Source organism: Dama dama, chromosome 9, assembly GCF_033118175.1.
Source record: "Dama dama isolate Ldn47 chromosome 9, ASM3311817v1, whole genome shotgun sequence".
Lineage (NCBI taxonomy): Eukaryota > Metazoa > Chordata > Mammalia > Artiodactyla > Cervidae > Dama > Dama dama.
Genome location: NC_083689.1, coordinates 52431970 through 52457544, shown reverse-complemented (window position 1 = coordinate 52457544; position 25575 = coordinate 52431970). Strand labels below are relative to the sequence as shown.

At 42.4% G+C, this 25575-nt stretch overlaps 1 long non-coding RNA gene across 1 annotated transcript; it reads right to left on the bottom strand.

Annotated features, from left to right (window-relative positions):
- Window positions 1–8530: 8530 nt before the first annotated feature.
- Window positions 8531–25336, bottom strand: LOC133062438 (uncharacterized). The gene is made up of 3 exons (XR_009694172.1): window positions 25215–25336; window positions 14146–14282; window positions 8531–10605 (listed from the first exon to the last, which is right to left on the bottom strand). It is a non-coding gene; the product is annotated as an uncharacterized LOC133062438 (long non-coding RNA).
- Window positions 25337–25575: the final 239 nt, after the last annotated feature.

Sequence of the window (25575 nt, the reverse complement as noted above, 5' to 3'; positions counted from 1 at the left end):
AAACTACTAACCTTCCCAGCTCTACCTCAGCTGTCAAAACCTGAGACAGCACACAAACTAAGGCACACAAAGTTCCCCCTGGGGACATGAAGGAAAGCTCCAAGTTTTTTTCAGTTTCTCCCAACATACAAACACACACACACACACACTCGCTGTCTCTCTCTCTCATCTCCTCCCAGCCTTCCCCTCCTTTCCTATCCCTCCCTCCTCCCCTTCCCTTTTTCTCCCTCACCCTCCTTCCCTCTATCCAAGATGTTAATGGAATTGTCCATTAGATGCAGCAGCTGCCAGAGTGCTAGGCCGACTGGGCAGAGGGCCTGAACCCATTTATTCCAAACTACATCCCTAGCACATATCTCAGGTTTTTATCTTTTCATTTCCGCATTGTGCCTCAGCCAGGTCACTGAGTGCCAGCTCTCTGGTCTGAGAGCCCAGACACTTCCCTAGAGCACACACTGATGCCTGCCGTCCACCAGACACAGAAATAGTTCATGGAGATGGGGGAAGGAGGATAGCAGGAAGGATAAATCAGCACCATCTCCCAGGTCCAACTTTGTCCAAGAAAATGTTGCTTAAAAGGCCTTGATTGTGGAATCTTTCTCTGACATTTATCTATAATTGTGACAATTTATTACAATGTCACAAAGTCTAAAAGCCACTCTCAAGAAACCATAGCCTGTTTCTGAAGACTCTGGGCCTGAGACCAGTGACATCCACAGTGTCATTGCTGTCTGGTACCTACTCTGACCTCTACCACGAGTTATTAGAAAGTCATATACTTTACTAGCTGTTCAGGATAAAGACAACAAAACAATCACTTTAATTATAGTGTGGGAAAATCCTAGAGTACAGCTGAGTACAATCTAGCAAATTATGGAAACATGGCTTGATCAAAGAATGAAACTCTGGTTTAGCATGGGACTCCGCCTTCAGTTCTTGGTTTGGTTCTTCCTGTTTCTCCCAGTTTTATCTTTGACCTGTGATTCACACAGAAGCCATTCCACAAGTATTAACTCAGTGCCACTATGTGCCAGGCTGCTCCTCCTTGCATAGCCCTTGAGTTCATGGCAAGACTGACTCCTCCTCGTGGTTCTCCAACACCCCTATCCAGCTGGTGCATGAGCACTATGACCAGAGGCTCCTCAAACCAGATGGACTGATTTGATCATTTCTTGAGCTGAGCTTGCCTTTCTTCACACTTGAGTCAGGAAAACAATATTCACAAGTGACTACTTTGTCCATAATTTGTGTTTCATAAGCAATTTCATTTGAATAAGTTAAACATACTGCATAGTCAAAGAGGGAAAATAGGCAATGTATGTTATAAAGGACACACGTTCCTCCCCAAGCATCCCTTCCTTAATGAAGTCTCTCCCATTTCCTAGTTTTTCCAAGACTGGAGGGGCAAGGTCCTCCTCCCGATTTCAGCAGTAAGAACATGATCCAGGCCTAGCCCATCAAATTATTTCACACCTCTGGGCATAGCAAGTGGCTCAAGGAAGGTCATATGATTTATTTTTTTTTCTGGTCATATGATTTAAAACCACATCAATCACAGTCTTCTCCAGGCTTCTGTAGGAGTAATGGTAAAGGTGCTTGCTTTCTCCCTCTGGAATGTGGTAGCACTGGTTGGGAGCTGCTGGTGGCCACCTGGCTGCCATGTGTGGAGATCCTGTCTAAGAATGAAGCGATACAGCAGCAAACAAAGCCAAGTGATGCAAATAATCTACACCTTCATGTATCATTTGAACGCATGGATTTAGTCTTTCTGAAGCAAATCTGCTCTTCATTGGAGGTATTTGGGAAGAGAACAGATAGCTGCCCTTCAGCGGTCTGAGGGCCTCATGCCAGCTCTATTTTATTCCCTCCCATAGAATACACTGGGGAAAAGTTAGGGAAACGAGTAGGAGCCATCCAGAACCCCCTTTCATCTCTTGGTTTAAACACAAGATCTCCTGAGAAGCAGCAGGAGCCACTCTCGTTCTCCTGCGGGGGAACTAAGCTTGTGAAAAGGTTAGGGATATTTGAGTCATGTCCATAAATCTTTGAGAACATCTGGGTAAGTATTTACTGTTACCTCTCAGACACATTTTTCCTAGGGCCACTATCAAAACAGATGGGACAGGGTGTGTCAGTGGCATATCAGGAGAGAGTTCTCTACCCCCTCACCTACTCCATCCCTTCCTATCCTCACCAATAGAACTATGAAAGATAAGCTCTCAGAGGTAATCAGAAGCAGTCAGAAACTGTCCTGTGGAGGGTTTCTTGGAATAATGTAAAAATTCACCCTCATTCTCTCAAGATAGAGCCAGTCCCAAATATCAGAGGCTCTGATGATGAAGCCTGGACTCAGAGAGGAAAGTAGCAGGTAGAAATGGAAGAGGGAGGGAAAACACAGGGAATTATTACAAAAAGAGTAAAACAGAATTTCCCAAGAACAAAATTGCATCATGAAAAAGCCAATAGGCTGAGCAAAACATGGTAGAGAGGGGACAGTTTCCAATCATCTATTAACACATCACCCCATCAAAGCAGAGACTTCCCTAGGCAGGCGCTGATGTTCTCCTTTCAGAAAACTCTGGACCCTGCCCAGGGCAGTGTAGAGTCTGGCTGATTCTCAATGAATGCACAAACCTGCCCAATTGACTCTGCCGTCTAGTCATGGCTCAAGGGTTCTTGAAGTCAAGATGCTTCCATAATTGGTTAAGCCCATGTGGAACCTCAGTCTGTGGTGCTGTGCTAACAAGGCTGTTTAAACCCTTCCTGGCAAGGAAAGCACAGCTGTCCACCAGATGTCTGTTGAAGAAGCCATCTATTGCTAGAAGAACACATCCTCATCTTCTCTCTCAGTGGGCCTTTATTCCTCTATATTTTCTGGACACAAAAATAAGGGCTGTTGTTCCCAATGCTCATTATCATAGGGCATTAATCATTGTCACTATACTCACAAAGCATTATAGTGTCATTTAGGTTGCTCTATACTCTACCACTTGGGAAAAGTGCTGCCTTAAGTTAGGTTCCCCAGAAGCATAATGTGAAACAGAATGCAGGTCATGTGATTTGTTGAGGTCTGCCTTCAGGAGAAAGAGAATGAAAGAAGCAGGAAATAGTAATAAGGATGGATGTGGTCACAGTTTTGTATTTGGCCTCAACCTGATGCCACAGGACAATTCTGGAGCATGAATGGCATCAAAGAACTGCTCCTTCTTTGGTGTAAAGAAATGATCCTTCCTCGAGGCCTTTGTACCTCCTTGACTGAAAGTTGCAGCAGGTAAAGACAGGGTCTCCCATTCACCAGGAGCAATTTTTCTGGAGAAGGGGGCAACTATGAGACACTGGACTCAATACAAGCAGCTAGGCTTGAAGCAGATACACTGATGTCATAAGTGAATTTGGGCAGAGTACCAATAACATTCATTAGAGCTGCTGTATTAGTCAGCTCTGGCTGCCTTATGAAAATACCACAGAGTAAGTGGCTTAAATTTACTTCTCATAGTTCTAGAAGCTGGAAGTCTGAGGCCAGAGCACCAGCATGGTTGAGTTCTTGCATGGGCTTTCTTCCTAACTTGTCAATGGCTGCCTTCTCGCTGTGTGCCCACATGAGGTGGGGGATTGGGAAAGTGGGGTAGGGTAAGCAGCAAGTCCTCTGAGTCTGTCTCCTCTTATCAGGGCACTAATTCCATCAGGAGAGCCAACCCTCATAAACCTAATTACCTCCCAAAGACCCTCCTCCAAATACCATCACATTGGGAGTTAAGGTTTTAACATATGCATTTTAGGGGACAAAATTCAATTCAAAACAGCTATCATTTTGTAAACAGGGAAACGAGACAACTGTTAGCTAGATTTGTTCAATGACAGCCATTTCCTTTGCACCTAAATTCTTCCAGAACCCCATTTGTCATCTGCTGTGGAAGAGACCAGTTAGACTCCCAACTGCCTGACCTAGGCCTAGGATCTCCCAAAAGTTTCTCTTTTCTCCATCTCAGCAGGCACTGCTTTTTGCCCTGGGAAAGTCAGGCTGTGATTATTTGCAAGACTCAGCCCTTGGTAAGTATTCTGTAGGTGACAGCAGAGGCATCTGTGTGCAATCCTATCCAGCTCAAGCTTTGAAGCTCCAAAGCAGAGCCATTAACATTCTCTTCAGCCTCAGACAGTTCTCTTCAGCCCTTGTTAGTCTCATTTTCTTCCCTCTCAACTTTTTCATCAGGAGCAGCAGCTTCCTTTTCCCTAGAACTATTTCTTCTCTTCAAAGAGCTCTGGGCTCCAGGGAGTCCTGTGGCCAAGAGACTTGCCAGACACTGATGGATTCTCAATGAAGATCACACTGTGCCACCTGCTCTGCAGCTAAGAACCCAAGCACCTTCAACTCCTCTCAGTTCAGGACTGAGCAAAGGACCAATCAGGAAGATGCCTTCCCTCTGGCTTCCAGGGCGGTCTTCAATGGTTAGGCCATGGGTTATGGAGGTTATCCTGAGTCCTCCAACCCACCCCTACTTCTGGATTTATTTATATAGAGGAGGTCAGGGAGGAGAGTCACACAGGCCCTGCCCTGAGAAAGTAGAAATCTATCCTCTGTCTCCCCATCCTCCATTCTGAAGCCTTTTTCTATTCACAGGGGAGGAGGCCAAAGGACTCACCCTTTTACAGAGGGGGTCCTATAGGCCTGAGAGGGGCAGAAGAGAGTTCTCAATTAGAATGCCATCAATGCCTCTATAATTTATTAAGAGCTGTCAAATATTCAGCTGTATGGAAGATTCTTAGAAAATAGGAAGAAGGAATCTTAGGGAAGCTTAAATTCTGCCACTGGCCCCAAAGTAAATTTCTTAGGTAATCTACAGATTATAGTAAGAGGGATTCCTGTGCCTGCAATTCAGACAGAGAAGAATGAGTTAGGCAGGTGGTAATTCAGCTTCATTGTCTTTCCTCTTAAACTTGTCTCTTAAACCTGCCCTTTCCTACCAAGAGCCACTGGTTGTATTCCTGTGTCCTCACCAAGGTTTTTGAGGGGTAAGGGGAATTGTGTCATATTCTCCCATTACCATTCTCCTACTTGATTCTGTTATTTCTTTAGCTTTCCTTCTCTTATGCCCTACAGCTATCTTAGGCATACAAGTTCTCACTCCTTACAACTGCTTCCAGAGAGGCATATGAAAACAACTTTCCCAGGATCATATTTTACCAAACTCCTCTGCAAACAGAACAGCAGCTATGACAACAGAGTACCATCATTTGTATTCATTTCTCTGTCCCTTCTGGCTGCAGAGCTGGGTCTAGCATCACACAGCGCCAACAGCCCAGGTGGGCCCAGAGGCACACAGAGAAGTACTGCTACTCCATCTGCTGGTTTGACAGCAGTCCTGGGTTGCAGTCTTTCGACTCCTTGCAAGGCAGGTTCTGGCTCTGAACCAGAAGAGCAAGATATCTTTTTGTAATGATAGAGAAAGGATAATCAGCCATTTTGTCAAAAGTGATGACATTTACCCCTCCCACCTTAAACCTGCAGACACAGATACAAACACAGCTGGAAAATACAAAGCCAAGAATTACTGATCTAACAGGAGCTGGCTCTGCTCTGGACAATCATTGTTTGGGGGCTATTAAAACCCCAAACCAAGGAGGAGGTGGGAGGGGTTAGGATGGAGTCTCGAAAAACACTGATGAAACTGGGCTTTTTCTTTTCTTCTTTCCATCAAGCCCTTTCCTTCATCTCTACTTGTCTTCTTTGTGAAAAATACCTCCTTTGCAGATTATTTCCCTATGGCTTGTGGTCCATCCAGAGCTGTCTTTATGCTCACAATTTCTTATTTATCTACCCTTAGCAAGGCAAGGAAAGGATGAGGGTAATAAGGGTAATAGATGAGGGTAATAAGCTTCCTTAACAGAAGAAAGAAGGAGAAATGATATTACATACCTTTACACAGAAAGGAATTACTTAGTTCCTGAAATCTCTGTTCAACTACAGTAGGTACACAGTGTAATTTGGAAGTTTCAACACAGGCTCCACTATGTAGTATCCGTGTCATATGAAAGACACGGATATGTAGCAAAGATGCAAATTTTCATAGAAAACAGTTAAAAAACGGTTATGTAACTCTAAAATCTTCACCCATATTAAGAAGTTGTTGGGTATTAAAAGAAAATTTTTGAAAGACTATTTATTTGGTGAGAAGTGTTGGTATGCTGTTGGTATCCCCCTCCGGAGAAAGAAGGGTACCTGCATTTCACCACTAGCCTACTGAGAAGAGCTTCTAGGGAACCCTCAAGGGGCTTGATGCAGTTAAAGGGGCAGAATGGACTTATTTTTGATTCCAGCCCAAGAAATATAAGGGCCATTGTATGGGCTAGCATCTGCTTAACAATGCTGGGATTGCCCAGTCTCAGAGCTTATATGAGCAAAACACTGGTTTCTCACCAACAGGCCACTGAATTCCTATAGAGGAAGAAAGCAACTGACAGAAGACAGTATACTTGCCCAAGTCAAGTGTGCATATGTCTATGTGGTGGGGTGGGAGGAGTACAGATCTCCGAAGAACTCACAAAAGTACCCCAGAAGAAAGCTAAATTTAAACATTGGCCATTCCTCGAGAACACAAAGCTGGCTTCAACAACGTGAGGCAAGCACAGTATTTCCTGCTCCCTCATACTTTCTTGCTCTAATCCCGAAAGTGTCAGAAACTTCAGGAAAGAAAGAAGGACCACACCCATCTTCTTACTTGTAGCAAGCCCCAGTTGAAAGAGGACAAATAGCTTATACTGAAAAACTTTGGAAACCGGGACAACATCTGGGCTGAATATGTTAAGTACCTAACTGAGATCAGGTTTTATTATGTAAAGCGACTATAGTGCTTCCTAATACCTGTAGAAGAAACGTTTGTCCAGGAGCAGAGTGAGGACTACCACCATGGAGCAAGTTTAAAGGAACAGTGGGAGCCAAAAGCAAAGTTTTTGTTTTTTTTTTAATGATTACATACCATGAGCCCTGCTTATCACTGTTCTAGTTACAACTGTAAAAGTTGTTTCTCAACATTTATTTTAAAAAGTAATAAAAACACCACCAAAGGGGTTATAGCAAGCAGAGCTATTGTCAGAGTTAGTGGTTCTCCTTGGCTTAATAGCACTCTAATGTCCTTGTGAAAAATGAGGCCTGTGGATTTAAGCTCTGCCACGTCTCCCCTTTTTTCTTTTTAATTAATTAATTTTTTATTGAAGGATAATTGCTTTATAGAATTTTGTTATTTTCTGTCAAAACTCAACATGAATAAGCCATAGGTATACATATATCCCCTCCCTTTTGAACCTCCCTCCCATCTTGCTTCTCATCCCACCCCTCTAGGTTGATACAGGGCCCCTGTCTGAGTTTCTTGAGCCATACAGCAAATTCCCATTGGCTATCTATTTTACATACGGTAATGTAAGTTTCCATGTTACTCCTTCCATACATCTCACCCTCTTTTCCCCTATCCCCATGTCCGTAAGTCTGTTCTCTATGTCTGTTTCTCCATTGTTGCCCTGTAAATAAATTCTTCAGTACCATTTTTCTAGATTCCATATATATACATTAGAATATATTTATCTTTAGCTTTCTGACTTACTTCACTCTGTATAATAGGTTCTAGGTTCATCCACTTCATTAGAACTGACTCAAATGCATTCCTTTTTATGGCTGAGTAATTTTCCATTGTGTATATGTACCACAACTTCTTTATCCATTCAAACATCCATTTAGGTCTTTTTCCCACTTTTCACCTTTTTTTCTGAATTTCCAAAAGCATCCTCTATTCCCTCCTCCTGCTACCCTGCAATACATACCATAGTTCTGAGCAAAGTTATTTTTAACAATGTCCAAAAGCCTCCTGTACTGTCACATTCCTGTCCCACATCCTGTCCCTTGCACCCTGAGCATCCCCAGGGGTAACAAGGGAAGTCACAAGCCACCTCAACCGTTTCAACGTCTCTTTTATGTAAACACTTACTTCCATCTTCTCAATTTTACCTCCTCATTCTTCCCCTATATTCCAGGGGAGGGGAGGGGGATGAGACACATACACATACACCCACATACAAAGCTTTATACAAAGAAAATTATATATGTGAATTCTCTGCCTTCCAGGAAAGTACAACTTAAGAGAGCTAACATTAAATAGATAAGCACAAACAGCAGAAAAGCAGCATTAAGCCAATACATGATAAATAGCAGGGGAAATGCATGACTGAGGTGAGCAGCAGAGTTGGCCAGCTGATGAACATTTACTTGAATAAGCTACTAGGTGTCAGGTACTGGGCTAAGTTCTGGCAATAAAATTGTGAACAGAATAGACACAGTCTCCGTGCACATGGAGTTTTCAAAGTACTGGGGAAAATAAGCACCAAGCAAATTTTTTTTTAAAAGTAGTTTAATGAATACAGGTGCACAAAGTGCTATGGAAGATAATATGTAGGACTGGTTTGGGAACTAGGACTCTGATCTAGTCTGGGGGTTAAAGAAGTTTGCCTACATAAGTGATATTAAAACATGGGGGAAGCTGAAAGCTAAGTAGGATTAGACAAATGGCTGGTGGGGAGAATAGAGACCTAGAGAGCAGAGAGAACATATGCGAAAGCAGAAGCAACATACTGAAGGAGCTGAGACAAGGCCTGAGTGGCTAGAATGAATCTATCAAGTGGGAAAGAGGCCAAGGTGAGGAGGCTGAAGGGATTAGCAGAAAGCTAGGGGATTCTAAGTGTTGATTAAAAGCAATGCAAGTAAAAATTATAGGATCAAAGATTTGAAGTATTGGAAAGCTTTTAGTGTTATCCAGTCAGACTACCAGGATGATGCTGGATTCCTCTCTGCCTGTTCCCTGTCACTAGATCAACATGAATGAAGGCCAGAAGGACTTAGCATGGGGGCTGGGGGATTCCGCAGGAAGCTGGTGTGAGCAGCAAGTGAAGTATTCATAGAGCCCCACAGGCTGAAGCAGGAAACTCTCTACTTCCCCAGAGTATGAGCGAGAGTTGCCTATCCAGCCAACCTGCCTATCTGTGTGAAGACACTCTCCCAGATCAGCCAAGGAGAAGTAAATGGCGACCATTTGTGTTTATTAACCCTAGCTTAGTGAGAGGAAAATTACTTTGAGCAGGTGTCAAGGTATGTTGATATGTTCAAGAGGGACTGGCTAGTTTGCATTCATGACAGAGAAACCTATTGTGAAGGGTAGCCTGTGGAGAAGCAAAAGGACAGCAAAGCTAGAGTGCCAACCACCCCGAAGAGCTCTGGACTACTTACTCTGATAGTGGAATGTGTTTGCCGATGTTAGGGCAGATGCTTCGTTGTGTGTTGGAGGCAAGCAAGGAGGCTACTCCTTGATGGTACAAACCAATGAAACACATTATTTTCATGGCAGTAATAAAACTGGCCCCGTTTTCCCTTTATTTTCCTGCTTCCTACGCTATGGCAGGTCTGGGTGTGCTTAGGAAGGATCTCATGGCCAGGTCATGATATTCACTAATTAGCACTTAGTGAGCACCCCATACCATGAAGAGCTCTGTGGTGGCTCAGGATACAAGAAAATGGAAGTCTCTGTATTTGAGAGGCTCACAAATCTAGATGAGAAAGGAAGAAACAGGCACCATATGATAAACCATAACCTCGGGTACCAAATGGATGTATGGAAGAGAACTAGGTTTAAGGTGGACTACATCACTGTGAAATGGGCTAAAAACCACCAAGCTGTTTGAAGCAGCAAGCACTTGATCTGGGTGGCACATCAGTCAGGTGTAGTGAGGAGGTGGGAAAACATGGGGGGCCAGGAGGTGGAGCCGTGGCGTTAGAGGAACAGGGTTAGACCAGGGGCCTCTGACAAAGGAGTAATGGGGAGTCAGCTTTCAAAGGTGAAGAAAATCATGAAAAGCCCTAATGGTAGACTAAGGAGCTTGGAGCTTTGATTTTATTCTAGAGACAATGAGAAGCCACTGAGTTTCTGGGCAGGAGTTTTAGAACAACTATTCTGACTGGAATGTACAAAATAATTGGAACAGAGAAGAGGAAAAAAAAGGCAAGGATGTCAGTTAGGAGATCAGCATATGGCAGGATTTAAATTTTTTCTTCTCTTTTTTGCTGAAAGAACTGGATAACAGATGTCTCCCTTAACCTCCCATAGAAATTTAAGGAAAAGGAAAAAAAGTTTTGGTTGTAGTGACAGGGGATTGGGATTTAAAAGACCATTAAGATTGCTATAAACGAGCAAGATAAACCAGCCTCAGAGGAGCATAATGCAGGCAAGTACTCCAGGCAGACTAGAGATGCCCCTGGGTTGTAGATGAAGATGAGTTTGTAGGACCTACAACCTGGGGACCCAGGCCTTGCTCCTTGGCAGCACCAGAGGGACACAACCCAGAGAAGACTGACCCCATGTTACAGCCAGGAGATAGGACTCTAGGCTGCAGGATTCACAGCCTCACAAAAGGTTTCTGTAAGTCAAGGATGAAGATCAGACACTCAGGCAGTGGACATGAAGGGTCGGTGCAAATAATAGGACACCAGGCGTCTCAGCAATAACCAGCAACTCAGAACCCCTTCCAATCTCATGGCGAAATATAGGATCCTGGAACCACAATTCAGGTCTGAAGATGAAACATAAGTGAGGTTAAATTTCCCACCAGTCACACAGGGTAGGAGCATATAATTGGAGCTTACCTTAATTTAAGCTTATAAATAAATGTGATACTTCCCCCACATCTGAATTTATAAACTGAGAGTCATACCTGCTATAATTGCTGCAGTTCAAGTGTGAGAAAATGTCACTTACATTAGAATAACTGAAGTGAGAAGACAAAGACACACAAGCCCCAGAGATATCATGCAGGAGGAAAGAAAAGGACTTCTTCTGCCAAGAATCTACAGAAAATCCCAGGACATAGTGAGAACGCAGGAAATATCTCCTTGCCTCTGTCACTCTCAGGCATCCTTAACAGGGGACTCAAATAAATGCTTTATGTTTAGTCATGGTATTCATAAATTATGATGAGATGTAACTTTAAAAAGCTTTCTTCTTGGGCTTCTTTGGTGGCTCAGTGGTTAAGAAAAATACGCCTTGCAATGCAAGAGACACTGGTTCACTCCTCGGAACCGGAAGGTCTCACAGACCCCAGAGCAACTAAGTCCAAGCACCACAGCTACTGAGTCCATGCACTGCAACTACTGAAGCGTGCGCACCTGTAGCCCACGCTCCACAACGGAGGGCAGCCCCTGCTCAGGGCAATTAGAGAAAGCCTGCATGCAGCAACAAAGACCCACCACGGTCAAAAAAATAAACTAAATAAATAAATAAATCTTTTAAAAAAAAAAGCAAAAGGATGAGATTTCATCATTGAGTTTCCACTTGGTGTCAGATATGGGATATTAATGAAGCATCATTTGCTCAGTCATGTCTGACTGTTTGCAATCTCATGAACAGTAGCCTGCCAGGCTCCTCTGTATATGGAATTCTCCAGGCAAGAACACTGGAGCAGGTAGCCATTCCCTTTCCCAGGGTATCTTCCCCACCCAGGGATCAAACCCAGGTCTCCTGCATTGTGGGCCAATTCTTTGCCATCTGAGCCATCGAGGAAGCCCATAAGGTTCTAGCAAGACCCATATTAATAAAATTCTGTTCGTGTCCTTAAGATGCTCACAATCTAGTGGGAGGGATGGACATGCTGACAAATAATTAAGCTCCCACATGTGTGTCATAACAAATCTGTGACTAAATATTCTAGAAGCACAGAAGATCAAGTGAGAAGTTGTCTCAGGAAGCTTGAAAAGGGTTTCAGAGAAGATGAGATTTAAGAGGGTTTTACAGGATAAGTAAGAGCTCAACATCTGGATAAGAAATAGAAGAGCATATCAAATAGTGGGAAAAGTATATACAAGGCATTGAAGCATAAAGTAGTAGTAAGCTTGCAATGGAGGAGTGGGAGATTACATTCAGCGAAAAAGATGTTCTGCCTGGAACTGTCCCCTAAAATCTTTAACCGAGGCTACCCATATAATCAACACATTCACCTCAAAAGAGCTTCTGAGATACACCAAAGAGAAGTCAAGTGTCACCACTATGTGGCTCTGTGCTGGAGACTACACAAAAGGATACAGACACTTAACTACCCACTGAGACCCTAACTACCCACTGAGTACCTAACAGCCTCAGGCAAAACTTCATTTTTCTCTCTGAAGACTTCTAACTGAAAATACTAGCATATTTTCCTTCCTCAATACTATCCAACCTGGACTACATGAATGTATCCCCCAATAAAATAGCCTTAATTAAAAAAAGATACTATCTAACCTCATCATCTTCATCTATCAAACAAGCAACTTTCAGATGAAATACTTTAGTTTAAAACCCATATTCCAGGAGTCTAGATAAAGCCTGGTGACTCAGAGACTGCTCAGCTCATCATAGTGCTCAGTTTTCAGTCCCAGGGGTGACCTCCCTTTAAGCCCTACTTCTTCCCCCTTTTTAGCCCTAAATACACGGGCAGTGTGGAAGAGGGCTATGCTTGCCTATCATCCATTGTAACATTAAAACAGGAGGGAAGATGGCAGGGAACAAATTTTAACGACTGACACAGACATTGAGGATATGACAAAGACTGGTTGTAACTGGTTAGGTCTAAGGTGGTGGAAAATTTGATTTCTAGTAGACCTTGAGCCTCATTATATGTTCACTGTAATACATCAGCTACATGACATAACCACAGGTGCCATGGCAATTCCAAGACCAACCATGAAAGGCCAAAAAATGTGCAGGGGCCCAATTCCTGGAAATCTCTGCCCCTTCTCCAAAATAGCTGGAATAATCCTTCTACTCATTAGCCTATGGAATGATCAGATTCATAAAAAGTACCCAATCCATATTTTGGCACCTCTCATCTTCTCTCTGTCTGTGGACTGTGTTTCTTCCAGGGCTGCTCTTGCTTTTTGAGGCAGATCACATTCTGTCTATGAAATGTGTATGTCTCTAAATAAACCCACTTCTTTTCACTTTGCCTCTAGCTGAATGACTTCTATGCTGAGACATAAAGAACCTGAGCTTCATTAAGCTCTGAAACCAGGTGTGTGATCTTATTGAAAAGACAGTGGATTTGAGTCCCAGCTTATGGGTTCAAGCCCCAGGCTGGGTTTTGGCTGGGTTTGAGTACCATGTGAGTTGTGCAGTTACAACTTATGCAGTTAACAAAATATGACACAAGAAGAAAATACCTCAAAAAACTCTAATAGAATTTTTCCCTACTAATGTGCCTCAAGATTTATTGAGACATCAAAATCTTATTTTCAGCACATTAATGGCCTGGATTGCAAATGTACAGGTTGTATATTTTGTGATGTATTTCTGATAGAATTCAGGGATCAGGGATGAAAAGATATTATCACTGATAGATTCTTTGAGGGTGAAGGGAGGGTCTTAGAAAACTGACTTCAACTAAGAAAAGGAAGATAATTTGGTTTTACTTTTCAAATAAAAAGTGTGTTTGATTTTGAAAAACAATCATCCAGACTCACATTTTTGTGTTTAACAACCATCTTGAAATTGGTCTGCCTCAGAGGACAGCACAATTCTGGGCTACCTTAGCATGAATGATTTATGACATTCATGAACTTGGCAACTACATCAATTTTTCTAAAGCTGGCACCCAACACCACCTGCATGTTAAGTGAAGATTTATGATTTCTAAAACTCACCTCATTATGCAGAGGTACATGAATTGTCTTATATGTGCAGTCTATAACTCCCAAGACAGATAAGGAGGCAGCTATGTCACAAAATTCATGGCTCTTTCCTGCTAAAGCTGAAGTTTTGGAGAAAAACTAAGGAAATAACTGGCCCTTTGCAGAAAAACAGCTTTAGCTAACCATTATACCTCCAAATGATGAACCTGCTATAGCCTACCACTATATCTTACAGGAGCAAAGAGGCTAATGGTGAAAGTCACTTTAATCATGGCAATGAACTATGTCTATGTTTTGAACACTGCAGCAATAGACAGAACTTAAAGTGACTCTTTGGAAATATCGACCATTCTGTCAGTTTAATTTTTTCCCCAGTTTGGTGTCTGAGACCTCTTGCTGATCAAGTGGCCCCGTCAGACCCACAGACATGGACTCCAGAGAAGGGAATTCAATACCTTGGCGTGCCCAATGGCAGAGAATTCAATACTTGTGTGCTCCCTCAGAGTGAAGAAAAGCAAATGCTGGTTTAGGTTCTGAAATGCAGCTTGTTTTCTGAGATTCTTTAGAAACGCAGCAAATCTTTCCACATACCCTGCAAGATAGTAGAAGCAAAGAGGATTAAGTGGAATAAAGTTATGAATCTCAAGGAAGAATAAGATTATACAGACAACCATTAAAAATGACAAGTATATGTGACCAGGTTGACAAGCAAATATTTTTAGGAAAGGTATAAAAAGCAGAACACAAAAATGGCAAGCACACACACTGACTGGAAAAAAACAAAACGACAGAAAAAATGGTGTGGACCTCCCTGGTTGTCCAGTGGTTAAGAATCTGCCTGCCAATGCAGGGACAGGGGTGCCTAGTCTTGAAAGATTCCACTTGCAGGGGAGCTTCTGAGCCCATGTGCCACAACCACCGAGCCTGCGTGCTCTAGAGTCCGGGAGCCTCAACAAGAGAAGCCCGCACACTGCAACTAGGGAGTAGCCCCTGCCCACCACAACCAGAGAAAGCCTGATGCAGCAGTGAAGACCCAGCACAGCCAATAAATTAGAAAAATAAAAATTATTTTTTTTAAATGGTGTTTCTAGCCTAGAGATTTTCAATAACATAAAGTTAAGCAAAAAACAATGAAATTCTAAGTAATTTATTTTCAAATATCCCTATCAATCAGGATATAGACACACATGTATGACTGCTAGCTACCCTAAATCCAAGAAACTCCTGTCTCTCTCTCCTTTGCAGAGCTCAAAACAGTGGGCCATTCTCCACGGCCTTTGATAGTATAGAACACCTGCACTCAAATACCCAAGGTGACAAAAGAAAACTAAAATACTAAAAGTCTCCAAGTAGGGGTAGGAAAATTATTTGGGAAAAAAGATTGTGGGAAACCCATTTTCAACTTTAATGACTTATTAGATGTCATCTGATTTCTGAAATGTGCTTGGGATTTGTCCAGCTCAGACTCTGGGCTCTGACAATGCCTTAGGTCTGCTTGTCCCAATGTGGTTAGTCTATCTCATGGAAATGATGCTCCACTCACAAAACAGTGCACAAGAGCAAGAAAGTGGTATCAGAGAACTACAAATTGGGCAAATCAGGAAAAGTGAAGCCTCTTTGGCTACTAGGAGTATGTATATATCCAAGAGCAGAGTAGATACACAGAGAAGACTTGTATTTGAATTCAGGGACTCAGTTACTACTTCACATTAAGTTACTTGTAGACACTTGATCACTCAAACACAGGTGGTGTTCTCCAGGGCTTTGGTGCTGGTGTTCTACTGGCTGCCTTTAATCCTGAGAGCAACCACACACACAGACACACAGACACACACACACACACTACTGGCTGCCTTTAATCCTGAGAGCAACCACACACACAGACACACACACACACAGTGCTGGTGTTCTATTGGCTGTCTTTAATCCTAAGAGCAAACACACACACACACACAGACACACACACAGTGCTGGTGTTCTATTGGCTGCCTTTAATCCTGAGAGCAACCACACACACACACACGGTGCTGGTGTTCTATTGGCTGTCTTTAATCCTGAGAGCAAACACACACACACACATACCACCCCATCTCCTGGCACAGCCCAGGGTAAAACTGACTTCTTTTTGGGAAGTCACGGAAAGCTGAAAGAGCTCACAAAGGGGGCCTCATCCACAGCCTCTGCAGAGAGTTTGCACTTTGCCAGGCTCCCCAGGTGATGCTAGTGATAAAGAACCCGCCTGCCAGCGCATGAAATATAAGAGACAAGGGTTCAATCCCTGGGTCGGGAGGAGGAAATGGCAACCCACTCCAATATTCTTGCCTGGAAAATCCCATGGACAGAGGAGCCTGGCAGACTACAGTCCATGGGGTCCCAAAAGAGCCGGACATGACTTAACAAATAAACAGGCTTAGAGACAGATCACTAGCCTATGGTAGAAGAGAGATGTTCATGAGACCCACGGCAGCTATCACACTCACAGATTCCCCCTTGCCCCTGAAGAAGGGGACCACAGCCTCCCTCTAGGAACTAGCCTGCTTTACATGATGCTACACACACAGTCACTACTCCCACTCCACCCCAATCACTAGCTCAATAAAACAAAGAACTGGCACCTAAACGATAGGCCTATGAGCTGACCCAGTGAGCCTTCAAACAACGTGCCACTTTCCTGTGCCTTTGCTCTGCCCAATAAAGGTGCTCCGTAATGATGGTGTACTTCAAGCATACAGAAAGATAGCGGGGTAGTGCAAACAGCCCTGGGGATACACAAGAGTACAGGAAAAAAGCATTCCAATGTATTTACATTTATTTTTTATTTTTTCTATTTTATATATTTTAATAATAGTACTACATGCAAATACTTCTAAATACATAAATACATACATATCTAAATACATAAATACAAGTACTACTTCTAAATACATAAATATTCACAATGGAGGTATGTGCTCCAGTTTTTTGTTTTTAATCTTTTGGCTATGCCATGCAGCATGCACAATCTTAGTACCCCAACTAGGGATGGAACCTGTGCCCCTTGCAGTGGAAGAGCAGAGTCTTAACCACTGGACTGTCAGGGAAGTCCCTCAAATATTCTTCTAACAGAATGTGTAGTGAAAAAATGTGACCAGAAGATACCACGATACTTGGGGTGTTTCTAAGCAAGGTGTGATCCTTAATTGCCACCCATATCAGAACCTCCTGTCAAACTTGCTAAACATGCAGATTACTTGAAACACCTCAGACCTACAGGACTAAACTGCTTGGGTTGGTATGCTTAAAGAGCTTCCCAGTAATTCTGATGCCTACTGAAATATGGGAACTACTGCCATGGAAGAATTAGGGAAGCAAACACAAAGAAGTGAGCTGTGGAAAGGGCAGAGTCAGTGCAGAAGCTCCATAAAGATGACTGATCCTGCTGGGGCCTGACCAAAGAGGAGGAGCTACCCCTTGTTCTTCCTGAACTCTGGTTCTATGGGTATTGAGACAATACCTGTACTTTCCCAACTAGCCTTCAGATAAATCCTTATCACCTAAAGAAACTTGGGTACTTCCTCTCCTGATGGCTGGGAAGCAGGGGTGGGGAACCTTAGAAACCAACATCCTCTCACATAGAGAAGATGTTAGTCAGAGGAACTGAAAAGATAGCTGATATACTTTCACTAATTATATACCTTAAAAAGTGAGGACAAGACACGAGGAAGGAGGTATATGAGTCAGAAGTGTCTGTAAACGTTTGAAAAAAGACCCTGTACTTATTGAACATTTAATCTGAAATCATGTGGGTGATTTCTAAAAAGCATACCAAGTAAAAATTGAGGCTGTAGAACAGAAGCTACACTGTGTGACTTTGGGCAACTCACTAATTCTATCATTTCCTCATCTATTAAATGACAAATTAGATTTTACTTTATATTTTTGTGTAAAACTGTTTCAATCTTTTAAAAAAAAACTTTTATTAAAGTTCATTTAAAATGATGAGTTAGTTTCAGGTGTACAGTAAAGTGAATCAATTATATACACACATACGGTAAATGCATGCATGTTCAGTTATGTCTGACTGTGACCCTAAGGATTGTAGTCTGCCAGGATCTTCTGTCCATGGGATTATCTTGGCAAGAATAATGGAGTGGGTTGCCATTTCCTCCTCAAGGATATCTTCCCAACCAAAGGATCGAACCCACATTTCCTGAGTCTCCTGCATTGGCAAGCAGTTTTTTGTTTTTTTTACCACTGAGCCACCTGGGAACAGTATGAACTCCCCAGGTCGGTAGGTGCTCCATATGCCACTGGAGAAATAACTCCAGAAAGAATGAAGAAAGAGACAAAGAGAAAACAACACCCAGTTGTGCACGTGACTGGTGATGGAAGTAAAGTCCTATGCTGTAAAGAACAACATTGTATAGGAACCTGGAATGCTAGGTCCTTGAATCAAGGTAAATTGGAAGTGGTCAAACAGGTGATGGCAAGAGTAAACATTGACATTTTAGGAATCAGTGAACTAAAATGACCTGGAATGGGCAAATTTAATTCAGATGACCATTATATCTACTACTGTGGGCAAGAATCCCTTAGAAGAAATGAAAAAAAAAAAGAATCCCTTAGAAGAAATGAAGTAGCCATCATCGTCAACAAAAGAGTCCTAAATGCAGTACTTAGGTGCAGTCTCAAAAATGACAGAATGATCTCTGTTCATTTCCAAGGCAAACCATTCAGTATTACAGTACCCAAGTCTATGCTCCAACCACAAATGTCGATGAAGCTGAAGTTGAAAGGTTCTATGAAGACCTACAAGACCTTCTAGAACTAACATCAAAAAAAAAGATGTCCTTTTCATCATAGGGGACTGGAATGCAAAAGTGGGAAATCAAGATATACTTGGAGTAACAGGCAACTTTGGCCTTGGAGTAAAAAATGAAGCAGGACAAAGGCTAACAGAGTTTTGCCAAGAGAACACACTGGTCATAGCAAACACCCTCTCCCAACAACATAACAGACGACTCTACACATGGACATCACCAGATGGTCAATACCAACATCAGACTGATTATATTCTTTGCAGCCAAAGATGGAGAAGCTCTAAACAGTCAGCAAAAACAAAACTGGGAGCTGACTGTGGCTCAGATCATGAACTCCTTACTGCCAAATTCAGACTTAAATTGAAGAAAGTAGGGAAAATCACTACAGTGCAAGTGACAAATAGATTCAAGGGGTTAGATTTGATAGAGTGCCTGAAGAAATATGGACGGAGGTTCATGACATTATACAGGAGGCAGTGATAAAGACCATTCCCAAGAAAAAGAAATGCAAAAAAAGCAAAATGGTTGTCTGAGGAGGCCTTACAAATAGCTGAGAAAAGAAGAGACGCTAAAAGCAAAGGAAAGATATACACATTTGAATGTAGAGTTCCAAAGAATAGCAAGGAGAGACAAGAAAGTCTTCCTCAGTGATCAATGCAAAGAAATAGAGGAAAACAATAGAATAGTAAAGACTAGATAACTCTTCAAGAAAATTAGAGCTACCAAGGGAACATTTCATGAAAAATGGACCCAAAAAAGGACAGAAACGGTATGGACCTAAAAGAAGCGGAAGATATCAAGAAGAGGTGGCAAGAATACACAGAAGAACTGTAAAGAAAAGATCTTCATGACCCAGATAACCACGATGGTGTCACCAATCACCTAGAGCCAGACATCCTGGAATACGAAGTCAAGCGGACCTTAGGAAGCATCACTATGAATAAAGCTAGTGGAGGTGATAGAATTCCAACTGAACTATTTAAAAATCCTAAAAAATGATGCTGTGAAAGTGCTGTATGCAATATGCCAGCAAATTTGGGAAACTCAGCAGTGGCCACAGAACTGGAAAAGGTTAGTTTTCATTCCAATCCCAAAGAAAGGCAATGCTAAAGAATGTTCAAACTACTGCACAACTGCACTCATCTCACACACTAGCAAAGTAATGCTCAAAATTCTCCAAGCCAGGTTTCAACAGTACGTGAACTGAGAACTTCCACATGTTCAAGCTGGGTTCAGAAAAGACAGAGGAACCAGAGATCAAATTGCCAACATCCGTTGGATCATCAAAAAAGCAAGAGAGTCACAAAAAAACATCTACTTCTGCTTTATTGACTACGCCAAAGTCTTTGACTGCATAGATCACAACAAACTATGGAAAATTCTTCAAGAGATGGGAATACCTGACCACCTTATCTGCCTCCTGAGAAATATTCACGCAGGTCAAGAAGCAACACAGTTAGAACTGGATATGAAACAACGGACAGGTTCCATATTGGGAAAGGAGTACGTGAAGGCTGTATATTGTCACCCTGCTTATTTAACTTATATGCAGAGTACATCAAGCGAAATGCTGGGTTGGATGAAGCACAAGCTGGAATCAAGATAGCCAGGTGAAATATCAATAAACTCAGATATGCAGATGACACCACCCTTATGGCAGAAAGCAAAGAACTAAAGAGCCTCTTGATAAAAGTGAAATAGGAAAGTGAAAAAGTTGGCTTCAAACTCAACATTCTAAAAACGAAGGTCATGGCATCTGGTCCCATCACCTCATGGCAGATAGATGGGAAAACAATGGAAACAGTGACAGACTTTCTTTTCTTGGGCTCCAAAATCACTGCAGATGGTGACTGCAGCCACCATTAAAAGACACTTGCTCCTTGGAAGAAAAGCCTCTATGACCAACCTAGACAGAATATTGAAAAGCAGAGACATTACTTTGCCAACAAAGATTCGTCTAGTCAAAGCTATGGTTTTTCCAGTAGTCAGGTATGGATGTGAGAGTTGGACCATAAAGAAAACTGAGTGCTGAAGAATTGATGCATTTGAACTGTGGGGTTGGAGAAGACCCTTGAAGAGTCCCTTGGACTGCAAGGAGATACAACCAGTCCATCCTAAAGGAAATCAGTCCCGAATATTCACTGGAAGGACTGATGCTGAAGCTGAAACTCCAATACTTTAGCCAGCTGATGCAAAGATCTGACTCCTTAGAAAAGACTCTCATGCTGGGAAAAACTGAAGGCAGGAGGAGAAGGGGATGACAGAAGATGAGATGGTTGGATGGCATCACCGACTTGATGGACATGAGCTTGAGCAAGCTCTGGGAGTTGGTAATGGACAGGGAAGCCTGGTATGCTGCAGTCCATGGAGTCACAAAGAGTCGGACATGACTGAGCCACTGAACTGAACTGAACTGAGTCACCTGGGAAGCTCTGAGCCACCACATGTGTATCCACTTGTTTTTAGATTCTTTTCCCATATAGGCTGGGCTTTCCTGGTAGCTCAGCTAGTAAGGAATCTGCCTGCAATGTGGGACACCTGGGTTCAGTCCCTGGGATGGGAAGATCCCCTGGAGAAGTGATAGGCTACCAGTATTCTGGCCTGGAGAATACCACAGACTGTATAGTCCATGGAGTCGCAAAGAGTCGGACACGGCTGAGCGACCTTCATTTTTCCCATATAGGCCATTACAGAATATTGAGTAGAGGTCCCTGTGCTATAGTAGCAGGTTCTTATTAGTTATCTATCTTATATATAGTAGTGTATATATGTCAATCCCAATCTCCCAATTTATCCCTGCCTGCAAAGGTTAGATTTTAAATGATATTTAAAGACATTTCTATGTTTCTAGAACCCAAGTTCAGGCTCAATTCCTAGTTCAGGTTTTTGCTAAGTCAGACTTAGCAAGTTCAGACTTTTGCTAAGTCATTCTGATTAAAAATAAATTAAAACATTCATAAAAGGCTCCTACATCCTTAAGAATTATTAAATGGGTCTTCATAAAGAGCAAATCTCTGCTTTTGTGAGTCCTACACCCTCCCCAAATAGGGACTTCACACACAGACCCTTGGACCTAATAGCCAACCGTTTTTCAAACCTGAATGAAAATCCAAGTGAGGTTAACTAATTTTTTACCCTGTGCAATAAGACTGCATTATCACTAGAATGTAAATATCAAATCTAATCAAAGTGATTATCTTAATTTATTGCTGCCTTAGTTTTCTGTCAGGGTCATCCTCTATTTCTCTCTTGTCCTTTCAGAAGGAAGGCAGGTTGGTGGGTTACCGGGCATTCCATACAGAAAGAAACCTACTAATTGTCACCATCCCTAGGGACAGAAACATCACTGACACAATACTTCCTACACTTCACTGGGGCAAGTTCCATTGAATTAGACTTGAGTGAAGTGACACTGTGAAATGTACTCCAATATAGTGTAGCTAATACCCAAACAGAAAAGTGGGAACTGTCTCCTGAAATCTGCTGCAGGTACATGAAAAATTCCAAGGAGAATAAAAATGACAAATCCCTGCAGTATGTCACATTTTTATTTCATGAAGATGGAAAGTGCCACAGCATGATATTCATCTTTGGGAAGACTGAATAAAATGTCATCTGAACCACCAGTTTAAAGAGACTCCTTTAAAAATATAAACTTGATCTTATGTGTTCTATTACAGATTGAACTTCCTTTATAGTTGTCCTGGAACCTAAACTACATAAAAATATTTTTATAGCTTTAACTCAATTGCGTAAAATAACTGCTGTTAATAATGGATTAGGCCAATGTTACAAAACTCTTCTTCCGTATACGTAGAGATAAATGATCAGACCCAGTTTTGTTATGAGACAGCAAAGCCTAGTGGTTAGCAGTGTAGGTTTTGGAGTCAGACAGTCTAGCTTCAAATATGGCCTTACCATTCAATTGTCATGTGACCTATATAACATACTGGACCACTTTACGCCTCAGTTTCCACATCTGCAAAATGGGAATACCAATAGTATTATTCCCTTGAGACCATTTTTTTTGCACATTCCATTAAAGAATGTTACAAAGCATTTAGGACAGTGGCGCACTTAAGTAACACTTGACAACTATCAGTGATTGCTATTTAAAGACAATTCCTGTTAATGATTGGGAATTAAACATTTAAAAGTTATAATTTAAAACATAGCATGTACAGGTATTAGACAGCCATCTGTTCTGCCTGGTAAACAATTACCCGCATGAAAATTATGTACCAACTCCTTTCACTTTTCAGCATGACACTGAAATGATAACAGAGAAATGGAATACAGTGCTGTGATATATGATGAAGAATTGTATCAGCCGACCATGGATCTAATCGTCCACTCTTCTTCATTTGCACCCTGTTTCTTTTTAGACTCAGGCTCATTCCTTCCAGCCTTCAGGCTGCAGGCTATGTTAATTTGCAAAGCAACCCCAAAGCTTGTCCTTCACACTGGCAAATAATAGGATACATGCAGCCTCATTCTCAGGATACTGCTTTGAATAGTGTCTAGAGCTACAACATCCCCCTTGTGGTCATATTGAGTATTTACCAGGCTCTTGGGGAAACCAACAAAAACCTCAGCGATATGTGTACCCCCAGAATCATCCTCTCAGACATCCTTTAATCAACTAGTTAACACTATTTGATTCCAGAATTCTTATGATTAACACTTTGTGGTTTTTAAGTGTATGCAACAAGAAGGGAAAAGAGCAAATTCTTAGGAGAACCAGTAGATAAAAGAGAGATGTGAAGAGGATGCAGTGAATACCAATGATCCCACTTGCCCTTCTCCGTGTCATATGCAAGGTAGGGATGTGAAATTTTCAATTTCTACTTTGCTTCCATGTTTAATATTATTTATCATTCCTCTCTCTGTTTCTATGTTCTTTTTTTGAAAATTTTTATTGGAGCATAGTTGATTTAAAACGTTGTGCTAGTTTCAGGTGTACAACAAAATGAATCAGTTATACAAATACATATATCCACTCTTTTTTAGATTCTTTTCCCATATAGGTCATTACAGCCTATGGAGCAGCATTCCCTGTGCTATACAGTAGGTCTTTATTGGTTACCTACTTTATATATAGTAGTGTGCATACCAACCACAAGCTCCCAATTTATCCCTCCCCTCAATGTTCTTCAGCATCAATGTATTGTTTTAATATACAAATATCCTAAAAATAAGGGTCATTAGACTTGGATGACTGCAGAAAAATCTACTTCTGAGGGAATTAACAAAATAAGAGAAATGAAAGCACTAAGTAGACAAGTAAGGATAATAAATAACAAATAAGAGTGAGGGTACTTCTTAAAAGGACATGTATAAAATATAAACAATATAATGTTGGACCTTTATTTTCTTACTCCCACTTCCCTTCTCTCTAACAAGGTAAACTCTTCAACTGTCTTCTTTCCCTCCCAAACTTCCCCAAAATTTCCTTCACAAGTCCTCACATCGGAATAGTGGAGCATCTTTCTCTTTTGAAATTGGACTTTGAGACTTAAAAAGTCATTGGCATCTTGTTACACAACCCATGCCCACCGTCCCATGCAACAAGGTTTCAAGATGGGTCTGAGGACCTGTTACAGAACACAAATTTGTGTGCCTGACACACAGTGAAGCCAAACCAACCAAAACAGGAGTTTGGACCAGAGAAAGGTTTTTTTTCCCCCCCAGAGAAAGGTTTTATTACAGGGTCAAGCAAGGAGAAAGGGTGGCTCATGCTCTAAATAAATCCCTGAACTGAGAGCTTTTAGAAAGTACGTTTTTATAGGAAAAATTTGGGGTGAGGGCTGCAAGGCATGTGACTTCCTTCTGGTGGGTTGGTAGTGAGGAATCTTGCCCTCAAGTTGAAGTTACCATCCTCTATCCGGGCAGGGCCTACTTCCCACAGAACTCATAAATACTACGTATATTCAGGTGATGTTAGTGGTAAAGAACAAGCCTGCCAAAGCAAGCAACAGGGGTTCAATCCCTGGGTCGGGAAGATCCCCTAGAGAAGGAAATGGTAACCCACTCCAGTATTCTTGCCTGGCAAAATTCCACAGAGGAGCCTGGTGGGCTACAGTCTGTGGAGTCACCAAGACACAGCTGACCACACACTCCCTGAGGAGGAACCATGACCGTGCCCCAGTGCTGTGCTATTCGTACTTGACTACACCTCTCTTGTTTCCGTCCCCTAATAAGCAACTGTTTAAATCTGCCTTTTGGAATTCAGGGTACCTTAAAGAAGCTCAAAGAAGTCTACAAACAAGAAACCGGGGGAAAAGAAGGGCTTTCCTGCCCAGGTGGACCGCACAGGGGCCTGCTTGGTTTCTGAGCCTCAGTGAGGCCCAGCAAAGCTGGGTAGTAGGATCCTGAGCTCAGGTGTGTTTCTCTCTCGACGGTCTGCACGATAATTAGCCTAAGATGACCCAATGCTTTGAATGAACGAAAGTCTTCTTTAGTAGTTCAAAACCCAAGGTCCCTGTGCTAAAACACAGAAAGAATTCGCCTAAGGTCTCCATATGCAGGTGCACTTCAAGTTACTGCAACAGCAACAGGCAGTCAAAACACAAAGGACGAGCAACAAAGGCTTCAAACCCCAGGTTTACATTGAACAAAAACGCAGGACAAAATGGCGCCCTCCGCGAGAAGGAAAAGTCAACTCGCGCGGACCTTGCGGCCGCCAGGGTCTCCCAGGGAAACGGGGGTGGGAGGACGAAACTCACGTGAGCTGGAGCACCCTATGACAGCGGCAGTCAGACTCCACCCAGTTCTTCACTTCTCCCTGTGCACATGCGCTCCAGGACCTCGGCGGGCGGCCAGTTGCGCAGGCGCAACAGAGCCCGCCTCTCACGTAACTGACGCAAGGAGACTGTAATCTGTTCGCAGTTTATCCCGTGTGACCTTGAGTCCTTCCTGCCGCCGAGGACCGGGGTTGTCCACAGTTTTGCCTTATACTACTCTTAGGCCTCCTCGCCTCTCACGGAGCCCTGACCTGCCGCAGCCGGCACAGAAGGACATATTTTTCCCAACTATTAGGCTTCGAAGCGTAGTAGCCATAGGCCCTGACTCCGGGCGCGGCGTACA